Source organism: Protopterus annectens, chromosome 6.part0 (assembly GCF_019279795.1).
Source record: "Protopterus annectens isolate FY-2018-M chromosome 6.part0, PAN1.0, whole genome shotgun sequence".
NCBI classification, from domain to species: domain Eukaryota; kingdom Metazoa; phylum Chordata; order Ceratodontiformes; family Protopteridae; genus Protopterus; species Protopterus annectens.
This window is the reverse complement of record NC_056737.1, coordinates 1,150,286,550-1,150,299,283: the sequence shown is the minus strand read 5'-3', so window position 1 is coordinate 1,150,299,283 and position 12,734 is coordinate 1,150,286,550. Positions and strand designations below refer to the sequence as shown.

Below are 12,734 nucleotides of genomic sequence, written 5' to 3'. Positions count from 1 at the left end.
ATATATATATATATATATATATATATATATATATATGGCTCCCTATCACATTGCTGAAGTTTCAAACCTCCGAAGACTATATATGACCAAGATCATATCTCCGAAGTTTTGAAACTTCAGCAACTGTCCATTGGGATTGCTGTTTAGTGTGGAACCTGGAATTTGACATTTTCCTCACTGTAGTGCGATCTTGGAGTTGGTATATTTAAGTAGCAGGGGTGTGGGGGGGGTGCAGGGGGGCTTACCCTCCTGCAAAAATATACAAGTAAGTTGTTTATTTTTTATTCCATTTATGGAATTTCAAAACTTCAGAGATATGGTCTTGGCCATATTGTCTTCAGAGTTTTGAAATTTCGGCTATGTAATAGGGATCCATATAAATATATATATATATATATATATATATATATATATATATATATATATATATATATATACACATATATAAAACACCAGGGAAATATTGCTAGTCCAGCTATCTGGAATTTTGTAAATAATTATATGTCACTTGAAAATATTAATATGTATGAATATGATTTATATACTCTGGAATTTTGTAAATAATTATATGTCACTTGAAAATATTAATATGTATTAATATGATTTATATAGGAATGTGACATTGCCAGCCCAGCTCTCTGGAATTTTGTGGATAGTCGTGTGTTATTTGTGCATATTATTATGATTCATATGCTTGTATTACAAATGTAAGAGAACTATATGTTAAGTGTATATTAAACTACTGGTGCAGAAGTGTGTTTTGAACTGTATGTTATATTCTGAGCTTCAAGAATCTAACCACAGTGTACCCTACTGGAAAAGTACAGAAATGTATATAAACTATATACCTGTGCAAATGTATGTTTTAATAGTATAAGCTGGAACATACAGAGTTAACTTGCAAAACTTTAAAAAAATAAGTTGAAAAACACAGCTGATTGTTCCACAGCAGAAACGTGGTCTAGTCCTCACTGTGGCTTTTCATATGCTATTTAGTACATGTACATCAATTAAGAGGTGCTGATTGACTGCATATCTGGTGTTTTTGAATTCACCAAGATAGGACAGTCAAGGAGAAGACAAATATGCATCAGAAAATGCAGCCAGTCTCACCTGATTAACTCAAAAATCAATAGTAAAATATAAAGTGTAATTACTGAGGTCACCAGGGTCTTTTTAAGGGTGTACAAAATAAATCACCCAGTAAAAGCCCTTATATTTTTAAAGGAATTCTAAAGGCAAATACTCAAAAAACATTTCAGTTAATTTGCATATTCAGCTGTCCTGAAAAGATGTGAACTGGAATGACACTGCTATAACACCCACAGAAGGGCCTGCAAGGAACAAAAGCAACAGAGGGCAGTAATGTCACCGCTGATGCAAGCTGTACTAAAATTTACCTTTTTTAACGATATTAGAGCAAAATGTATGTTATGGAAACAAATATGAAGTGGCCAAAATATGTATTTAACAAAGAGGTGAGGTGACTGGGAGGGCAACATTTGTTTCACCCCTTTGAATTTGATGTTTATTTTATCTAAGTTGTAGCTCCATTTTCAGAGTGGACCATGAAATACAAAAAGGACAAATTTGTAGACAATGTAAATTATAACAACAGAAATATTAGTATACAGAATTAAGCATACACTATTTGGAATGTCTGAAATATGTATTAGTATGCTAACATACTTCCAAGCATGATTTGATAACAGGAAAGTACACATATTTTCCCAATTAAATGTTATTACCACAGTAGTGTTCTTTATGCATAATAGTAACTGCACTCTCTGAAACATTTTAGCTTGTTTGTATCCTTTTAATGTATTTTACTTTATATGTTTATTGCAATATAGATCTCTGCTTTTTCTTCTATGACTTTACATTCTTTGCTTACGTAATCGATACAACATTCATTTACTGCCTCTCATTTTTTATTATGTTACACTTACATTATCTATTGCTGTGCACAAATTCTGCCTTTGTTGCTATAGTGCTTTTGTCTACTGTTTGGACAACACTAGTTCCTATTTTCACAGTTATTCACCATGCTCTACTGTTAAATTTGTTGTAACTTTCTTGCCTGGTGTGCATCCTTCTAGATCAGTATTTACTTCACTTATATTTCTTCATTGTGAAATCATGTCTTATTTCACAGCATTACTATAGTAGCAAAAATAACTGCAAAGAAACACAAAAAATGTGGTATTCATCTATTCCATCCATCCTTGTATCCACCTGTCCATCCATCAATTCATCCATCCATCCATTCCTATATCTAGCCATCCATCTATCCATCCATTCTTTCATTTAGCCATTCATTCATAAAAAGAACCTGATTAGATAGTGAAGCACCACCCAATGCATGCAGGCCATGAAATTGAAAATATTATTAAAAAGAAATATCAATTATCCTTTAAAAGCATGAAAACACATATCATATAGTAATAATGGACAGTTACAATATGTTACCTTAATACAAAATACTAACAGTAACAAATATTATTGCTGAAATACATCTAACTTTCTGTATAATGATTTGTTATACTCCCCCATAAATCATTACTTCAACATTGCATGTTCTGCATTTTATATAACTCTATCATATGCATCTATTTGACTGCAAATGCATGTTATAATTTTCTTGGCTGTTAACTATATGTGCCTAGTTTCGAGTTGTTTGGCTGAAAAGGATCAAAGGATCAATTCATGTAATTAGTAAACATAAAAATCAAATAAGAAAGATAAAAACTATACAAAATCCTGGATGGAAAAAAATTATACAAAATCCTGGATGGAATGCTAGTATCTCAGAAGAACCCCCTCAACACACACACACACACACACACACACACACACACACACACACACACACACACACACACACACACACACATACCCTTTCTACTAGGAACAATTTGGGGGTCTCTGTTGCAAGTTGTTTTAAGTTTGAGGACAGTAATTATAATCCCTGGAGCTACAAGGCACAGTTATTGCAGAATAAGGTATGTATAAGCTAAGAAGGTTTGGGGGCCATAACCCCCCCCCATACTGCAGGCAGAGGGCGACCTGTCTCTGTAAAAAATAATCTTAATATGTGACATTGACTCTTGTAATTCATAATTATTTGTAGCAAATCTCTTAATATTTTATTTGCAGCAAATATCTTAATGCGTTGTTGCCTCATAGTAAGACGCTGTCCGGTTCGATTCTCAGCTAGAGCGTCATCTGCGTGGAGACATGCGTGAATGGGCGTACCTTCGTTGAAGGTTGTGCATCAGGGCTGGTAACTCGGCACGTAAAAATCAACTACCAATCATTAGCGGACCGGAGTTCTGCTGTGGTGACCCCTAACTGGGAAAAGCCGAAAGACACAAACAAATCTTAATGTTTTCACAATTTTGAGGCATACAGTGTTAACATCTAAGACTTGCCATAGGGCACCAGCAATTTGCAGCATTACAGTTTACCTATAAATGCATCTTAGCAGTATGAAAATACAAAAAAAGAAAAACATGCAGGCATATGGAGAATGTAATCTCAACAGAAAAGCACCCTTCCCCCAGGAATCAAACAAAAAATCCAAGCATTGTGAAATAAAATGGTAACACTGCACTACCCTGGGTTTCCTGTGTATTAAATATTTTGTATTGCGTCTTGGTAATCAGATCAAAAAGCAGATATATCACAATGAAACCTTACATTAGAACACAGAATGCAGGAGTTGTGAGTTTAGTTGTTTAGGCCTTTCCCATGGTGGACCTCATGTTTTTAATCCATTGGTGATCTGGTAGTGTAAAGAAAGTAAATTAATTGCTCAGTGTCAAACAATATAATCTGACAAAATTTATAGGTCTCCATTTTTACATGACAATGCTTTAACTAGAGTCAGTTTGGGTTGCTTGCTGAACCAAAATACATAACAGAATTATTACAGATCAAACTGGCTAGATGAGGTTTATCTTAAACATTCGAAAAAGGCTGCATTACACATATGTATGCCTTTAGCCATACATTTTAAGCTATAATCTGTTTATATTATTGAGGAATCCAGGATTGGTATATTTATTAATCAGCACATTAGCTGTATAATTCAAATGTACTTGGTTTGTTTGTGTCCCCTCATTTGCTAATATGGCAAAGGCATTTATTTAATCAGCACACAATATTTCTTACTAGTTTTATTGTGTTTTTGCTATTTTGTGGTCATTCTTATGGTAACTAGTATAGCAGCACACGGCTCAAGAGAGTCACATGTCAAAACAACCTAAAGGCAAGTTCTGTAAAATAAATTTTGAATAAACACATTTGTTGAAGTTCATTTTTAACTGCACAAATATAAGGTTTTGACAAGAACACAGTATTTTGTTTAAAATATGATGTGTCTTCAATACGTCCCTGTATTAAAAATTACTATTACTACAGTCATATTTTCTGCTACTGGATAATAAATTTTGCTTAGGAATCTGTTGTCAAGGTAACAGACTGCTGTTCTGTCTCACGTTAACCACAGTTGTATCAAACCCAAAAAGAAAAGGAATAGATACATGGTAGGTAGAGTTATTTTATTTCACTTACATTTGAGATATATGTAAGTGATAAAATGAATTTAGATATTACATAAAATCTCTTATTTGACATATCTATACTTGTGAATGAAATTGGAATGTCTATTTAAATAAAGCACAATTATCTATGGAAACATTGCCAGGAGTGACATTCTACTGGACATTTTAGAGGGACATAATAAAAGGAAGTCAAATCTTGCTTATAACACCAGTAACACAAGCAGGTTACATTTATCTGTTACTAGTGCTAGCAACATGACATCTGGCGACCTGCCAGACCTTCTGTTCCTGGAGTCCACTGTGGCAAACACCTATTTTACAAAACATCTGCTTTCTGTAGTGGGCTTAGCTACATGCAACTCAAGCTGTTTGCATCACACCCAGGTATAAACTGCACCAAACAGTTAAACATACTGCAGAAAAAGAATGTTTGGAGAGACAGCTGTTGACATGTTAATTAAGATTAGCCCTTACAGTGTGGTTGTTAAAGAATGAATGTAATTGTTATGATGATATTATCAATCAACACTGAAATGCATGTAAATAAACATTTCAGAAGTGAGTAGCAAAAAGGGCACTGACAAGGTTGTGACAAAATACAAATGTCTCAGCTCATCTTTTAATTGATAGGAAAACATGAACACTTAATTTGTTTAAATGTATCCTTTTTTAGTACAGCACAGGTTTATAAAACCTTATATCCTACCTCATAGGTCATGTGACCTCAGTGTTAATTGCACAAAGTAAGAGGGTACAGGGGAGAAAGTCCCAAGCTAAAGGGGTGTATGTGGCTCGTTCATGGAAAATAGAATTCCATGCATTCTATGTATTTTGCTGACATAAGTTAAGCTAATAAGGCCTTGCTGAAATAAGTGCCACGGAACATACTTTATCTGATAAAACAGAATGTTGTCTAATGAAGCAGTTGGTTGAACTGCGAAAGCGCTCAGAATACATTTCTGTATACATTTTTTATGGTTTTAGGCTACCTTTAGTTTGTTCACCACATTTTTCTTTTTAATACTTTATCCAGCGATGGACATAGTTTACACCACCTGGTGGTCTTCTTTGTAGCAGCTCATGCACAGTCATGTGCTTCTTGTAACAGCAAGTACCACTTATTACATTAAATTAAAAATGTAATAATTGTTATCCTTCCTGTATGCACTGGCATGAATTAATACGACTCCTGCTGCTTAGAGTTTGCTGGATTAGTGTGGAATAAAGTTTTGAATACCGTTAATGTAACTGCTCTGCATATTCAAATCATTATACTTAAAAACAATGAAATGAACACTGAAATGAAAATTATTATAATACTAATTGCCTCATTACTACAGTTCAGCTGTCATTTCATGCTGTTTTGAGACTTCAGCACAGTGCAGAAAATATTAACACTTCGGGAGTCTGATTATATGATGCATGTTTTTACATCAAAACTTAATAGCCAAGACTGAGTCTGAAACTGGTCAGTATGGATCAGTGCACTGTCCTCATAAACAAATATAAACAAAATACAAACAGAAATGATCTCCATCATGAGACCACATACTGTATGCATATTATGCTTGGGTCTTGACGCTCAAAATAGGGAATAATGTATTAGGAAACCATGGGACAGTTGAGCTATATGCTGCGTTTGGGGGGAAACAATGATTTCTATGAAGCAAGAATTGTTTTTGATAATTGAACCCTCTGATGTAGTGAGAGAAAGACAGCAACTGCAATACAGGATGAGTTTACTTTAATTGTAACACTTTGTACACCGTTAATCCAACTGAGCCAAATGCCCACTTATAGGACAGAACCGAGCAGAATATGCTGAGAATACAAACCCAGGTATTGTTTTTGTGTTGTAGGAAAACAAATAATTCATTTATTCACAAACCCATGTAATATGTTTGACTGGTATTGCTTAAAGAAAACATAGTCACATAATCTTATCTACATTTGCATTATAATTATTATTATTACCTCACACTACGCATTTCTTATTCATTTATTTATTTAGTTAGCCTTTTTTTTTTTTTTACATTTATTGACTGGGACAAAATGCTGACAACAACAGACCATTTTCAGTCTCACACCAGGGTATATATATCCAAGAGGAAATGGAAACAAAGTTTTAAGCTTACAAAGAAAAGTATGAAAAACAAAAATATACAAACATAGATCAGAAGGGTTATACAGGATTCGAGTATTTCAGCACATAAAAGCCCTTGAGATCCTTTCAGTTGTGTAACACTTTCCTTCAGCTCATATTGTTTCTCAATCTGTATTTAAACAGATGAATACTTGCTTTAATTTGTTAAACAGATAAATTCCAGGTAGTTATTCTGGCTGCAATTCATAAAGATGAGCTGTGCAAGTCCTGCATTTGAAGGTGCCATGTTGCACTGTGAGAAATATTCATTGCAACCCCTATATCACTAGGTGGGTTGCAAATTGGCTCACAGATAGAACCCACAGTGTGAAAGTAGTGGACTCCAAGTCAGACTGCCAACCAGTCACGAGTGGAGTCCCACAGGGATCAGTCCTGGGTCCTCTCCTGTTTGGCATCTACTTCTCAGATGTCCAGGCCAATATGGAGGGACTCTGGCTGACCAAGTTCGCAGATGACTGTAAGCTGGGAGCCATTATTAACTCTCCAAGTGATGCAGACATCCTACAGAAAGGCCACACTGAGACCAGTGACTGATATTAAAATCATGACCTTAAGCTTAATGCCAAAAAATGAGTCATCATCCCCTTTGGGAAAAACTCAGTTCCCAATAATTACCACATCAATAGGAACCCACCGAACACTGAAGAGATCTGGGGACACAGGTTAACAGCAATCTATCCTTCAACTACCACATTGCCGCTGTGGTCAGAAAGTCCTTCTATGTGGCACATCTCATTACTAAGGGTTTTTCATCCAGGAAGAAAGAGGTCATCATCTCTCTCTACTCTTCCCTCATTAGGGCAATCATCAAGTATAATGCCTCATTTGGCATCTACCTCACTAGACACATGTAACAGCTGGAAAGGCCACAAAAGTACCTCATGGAGAAGATCCTAGGCCTTAAACACATGTCCTACATGGACAGACTCAAAAAACCCCAGCTATTCTCTGTCTCATATCGTCTACTAAGAGGCGATCTCTGCTTGACTTACAAAGCCATATCTGACCCAGCTCTGTTAGAAATGCTACATCTAAAGAAATCCCAGTCCCTCTGCACCACACACACTCCAGAGACCTCAACTTCATTACCACAATCAACAGAACAAGCTGGAGGGACAGGTTCCTCATCCAGAGACTGCCAATGCTATGGAATAGACTTCCCATACATGTTAAGCAGAGCACCTCACTGGCCCTCTTCAAGAGGCACTAGGAACTAACGTCGGGTGGCATTATGCCAGGGTAATCCGATGGGCTAGGCTTGTAAGGGCCCCAGGGCCATTAGCCTAGTACACACCTATGAATCTATGAACCTATTTATACATCAGTATCCAGGATATCATGTTTAGAGCACTCGTCCTGATCATATCCAGTACGACTATAATCAAAGTTTTCTGATACACATCATCTGTCTTCTTCAGATATTTTACATATGCATTTTCCCCTGCAAACATGCTTGTCCTTTTAATATATTACTGCTATTACTGTTGTTAAATATCTCTGTTGAATCTATTTTATCACTTCGTATCCCTGATTAGATACTGCAAGGGCGGTATTCATAGTCGCTTATGGAAATGCGACAGGGGTATTCCTGATGCCTATGAATGAGCATAGCAAAGGTGTGATTCATAGAGGCCATTTACACTAACGTGAAAGGCCTGAAAAATAATAAGATGCAAATGAGAAGTGTTGTGAATTGTAGTATGCTAATGAGAAGGTTTTTCAATTCATAGCCCGGCATCCCTGCAGTATGCACATAGATTGCTAAAAAAGATGAGTTGCCTTTGATACTGGAGTTGCAATCCACAAACTTGTTTGCCCAAGCAGGCACAAGCACGTCACTGACGCATATGAATTATTTCCCCCAACAACCCCTTCATTCATTTCTAAGTATGCACAAGCACTAAAATGACACAATAAATGATTTTGCACAACTATTACTTCGGCAGTAGAGACCATGTATGCCCAAGCACTTCTTTGACACACAAATGAATTGTCTCCTCCAGTGACCCTTCAGTAACATTTCCTAGTATGGACATGTGCCAATATGAAGCATTCAACCAAGTGACCCCTTCAGTAACATGCCTCAGTATGCAGAAGCACTAAAAGAAAAAAAATTGACCCAAAAAATGTGACCCAAGTAACCCCTTCATTAACTTGCCCCAATATGCACCTGCGCTAAAATAAGTGACCCATTCAGTAACATGCTCCAGTATGCACAAGCTGATAAATAAATAATTCATCCAAGCAACCCCTTCAGTAATATCTCCAGGTATGTACAAGCACTGAAATACACATTTTACCCAAAAGACCCCTTCAGTAACATCCCCCAATATGCACAAGCATAATAATAGAACATTTACCCTAGTGAACCCTGCAGTAAAATGTTCAGGTATACAGAAACTCCAAGTCATCTACCCTCACATCTCCTTATTCTGACTGAAAATGGCTGATTTCTGGCATAAGATCAGTGTGATTTACACACTTTGTATGCAAATGACTTAATTATAGCTTCATGTCTATGAATTGGACTCATGAGCATATGAGTAAACTCCCTTAACACTGTAACAGCTGTCCCACTATCAGTTATGCATAAATCACATTATGCATTTCCTATAGTGGCCATATTCAGAAAAAAAAGATTTCTGCATTTCCATAGTCATCCTGACAGCCTGGGATTTTCCTAAACTTGTAGCACCGCTCTTCACGAATCACCACGATGAATATGTGTGTGAAGCCACCATCTATTAATACCACCCAAAAGGTTTTGACTGCTCCATATAGACTGCATGTTTATATATGTGGAGTTTTTCTCCCCAGGTCTCACATAAACATGGGTGCTCTAGGCCAGATTAACTTTCCCAGTAAAAAAATGACGATACATAGATAAATAAATGAAGATAATTGAAATAATGTCACTGTGTTACAGTATGTAACACACGAGCAAGGAGAATATTGCTTTTTATAACTTTTACATACCAATTCTCTCTATATAATCTAAAACTTTGCATAAAATTGTTTTAGATTGTTAAATAGTCTTTGTACATATCAGCTTTCTAACTTCAAGAAGCATAGATCTTGTAAATAATTGTTCTGCACTAAGTATAGAATTGTCAAATGTTTTTTTTTTTTTGGAGTATTAAGTAGCTAATAATATTGTCCAACACTCTTTATCTGTATAAGGTCAAATGTTATATTTGTGGAGCTTTTCTCCTCAGGCCTCCACTGAAAATGGGCCAGTTTTAGCCCAGTGGACCATCACTATAATAAAATGTCAATATATAAATAAATACATGCATGCATACATACATACATACATACATACATACATACATACATACTGTACATGTCCATGCATTGGTAGCATGTTTCTAAACCAAAGAGCCGCGATAATATAAGACTTAATTATGCACAGTCAAAGTGACTATGGCAATAACCATGTTCCATGCTGGTAACTGCTTTTCTGAGAAGTGTGCTGTATGACTATAGCCTAACAGTTGTCCAAAATCAAACGGGCACTATTATTATCATTGGCATCCTGGAAGGATGCAGGATAAGGCAGAATATGGAAGAAGATGTTCATAGGTTCATAGGTTCATAGGTAGATACTAGGCCATCTGCCCTAGGGCATTTATAAGCTGAGCCAGAGTGTGTTTGGCTTTCGCCTCCCTTTTAGATTTGTTAACTGTGCCTCTGTATAGTAGGTCACAGAAGATAGCCCTTTAAGGTTAGTTTACTGTGCCTCTGTCTAGCAGGGACACAGAAGAGATCCCAGGGGTAAACGTACGATCTCCCATCCACTCGTCAAGATTTCTCTTGAAGAGGGTCAGTGAGGTGCTCTGCCTAACATGAATTGGGATTCTGTTCCAAAGTGAGGGGAGCCTCTGGGATATGAATCTGTCCCTCCAGCATGTCCTATTTATTGCTATACTGCGGTTTAAGTCCATGGAGTGTGTAGGGTGTGTATTGCTGCCTCTGATAATTATAGAATTATGAAGCCAGACAAGGGAGGTGGAGTGGATATTATGACTAACACAGATTACTATAATAAAATGACAATAATGCTGAATGATACTACTACGTATGAAAAAGTGACAAAATATGAGATGACAAGGGCCTATATGAAAGTAGATTGGTTAATATATGAATATTTGATGGAAGGTACTATAACAAAAGATGAATATTGCTATCTAAATTTTGAATTCCCCATCACACCAACTATTTTTGGTATCCCCAAGATACACAAAAATATACAAAATCCACCTTTTAGGCCTATTGTGTCTGCAAAAGGATCAAAAACCGAGGCCCTAGCATCTTTTATTGATGTCAATTGTAAAAATATTCTTGTTAAATTACCACACATTCTTAAAGATTCTTGGCATTGTCTGGATCTTATCAGACAAAACAATGTCACGAATACTTCTGATTTAATTATGGCTGCAATCGATGTGGTTAATTTATTTTCAGTTATTCCTCATAAGCAGGGTCTGGAAATGTTTGAAGCTAGTTTACTAAGCTATAGTGATATGGATGCTAGTAAATGTCGGCTCTTAACTGATTTAATGGAAATTGTGTTAGATAATAATTTTATTTACATTGATGGTGAGTTTTACAGACAAAGTACTGGTGTTGCAATGGGTGCCAGATGTGCCCCTATATACGCAAATTTGGTGTTAGCCAAATGGGAAAATGATGTAGTGTTTACATCTATATACTGGAAGAATGTTTCTCTATATCTGCGTTACCTTGATGACATTATTGTATTTTGGAAAGGTGAAAAAGCCGTATTGATTGAGTTTATTGAATATCTGGGGACGACATCTGACTTTCTTAAATTCACAAGTAATATTCAAGAGAAGCAATGTGAATTTCTTGATCTTACTTTGTCCGTTGATGGTGATGGTTTTCATTCAAACATTTTTAGGAAGAAAACCTACTCTAATTCCTTTTTACATTTTGATAGTTGTCATCCTATGTATCAAAAAAGAAATCTGATAAAAGGACAAATGGTTAGATTATCAAGAATTATTAGTGATGATAGTATCTTTAAACTTGAAATTGAGATTTTGTCTAAAATGTTTATGGATCGAGGATACCCAAAGAACCTTATTGATACTATTAAAAATGATATTTACACCAATAGGACTATACTGTACAAACCTATAATTAGATATGGATGTGATAACCTGTCCAATAATAGTGCTAGTTTGGTTAGATATGATTCCTTTATTTTGCCCTATAATGATACATCATATTTTCTAGCTGATATTATAAAAGATACATGGACAAGTGTTTTGTTAACAACGCTGAGCTATCTAAATTGTTGGGAAGTCAGCCAAAAATAACCTTTAGTAGAGACAGAAATCTAAAGGACATTTATGAGTCTAACAGTTACAGGAATTTGTATAAAGCATCAAAAATTAGTAAATGTGGTACCTGTCACACCTGTAAATACATTAATGATGGCCCTTATGTAGCAATACAGGGTTTTAACAAGACTATTCAGTGTCCTGGTTACTGTAACTGCAACACTAAGATGGTGACGTACCTGGCTACTTGCTCCACTTGCCCAGCATTTTATGTTGGTAAGACTATTAGGAAGTTAAGGGAATGCATTGTCGAACATGTTAGGGATATTAAGAAACACAAGACCACTAGTTCACTATATATGCATAGCACTAGATGTCCTAGTTTTAAAAGATTTATATTTTTTGTTATAGGTAGAATTCCACACAATACACACAAAGGTGGTGATGACAAGATTATGCTTGAGGCTATGGAATGTTTATGGCAATTAAGATTAAATGCCTGTATGTTACCTGGCATCAATGAAAACATATCTATTTCAAGTATCTTAAAATACAGGTCACATTTTATATGATCATATTTCAATTTTATAATGTATTTTATTATATATAGTTTATAATTTATTAAATACATATTTATTATTTACATATTTATATATATATATATATTTATATATAGTTATAGTAATTTTTAAACATTTA

General features: G+C 35.5%; 1 protein-coding gene across 2 annotated transcripts in view; it reads right to left on the bottom strand.

Annotated features, from left to right (window-relative positions):
* Nucleotides 1-12,734, bottom strand: part of KCNH7 (potassium voltage-gated channel subfamily H member 7) — a 2,626,261-nt gene that overhangs the window by 2,062,314 nt on the left and 551,213 nt on the right. The window lies entirely within an intron of this gene.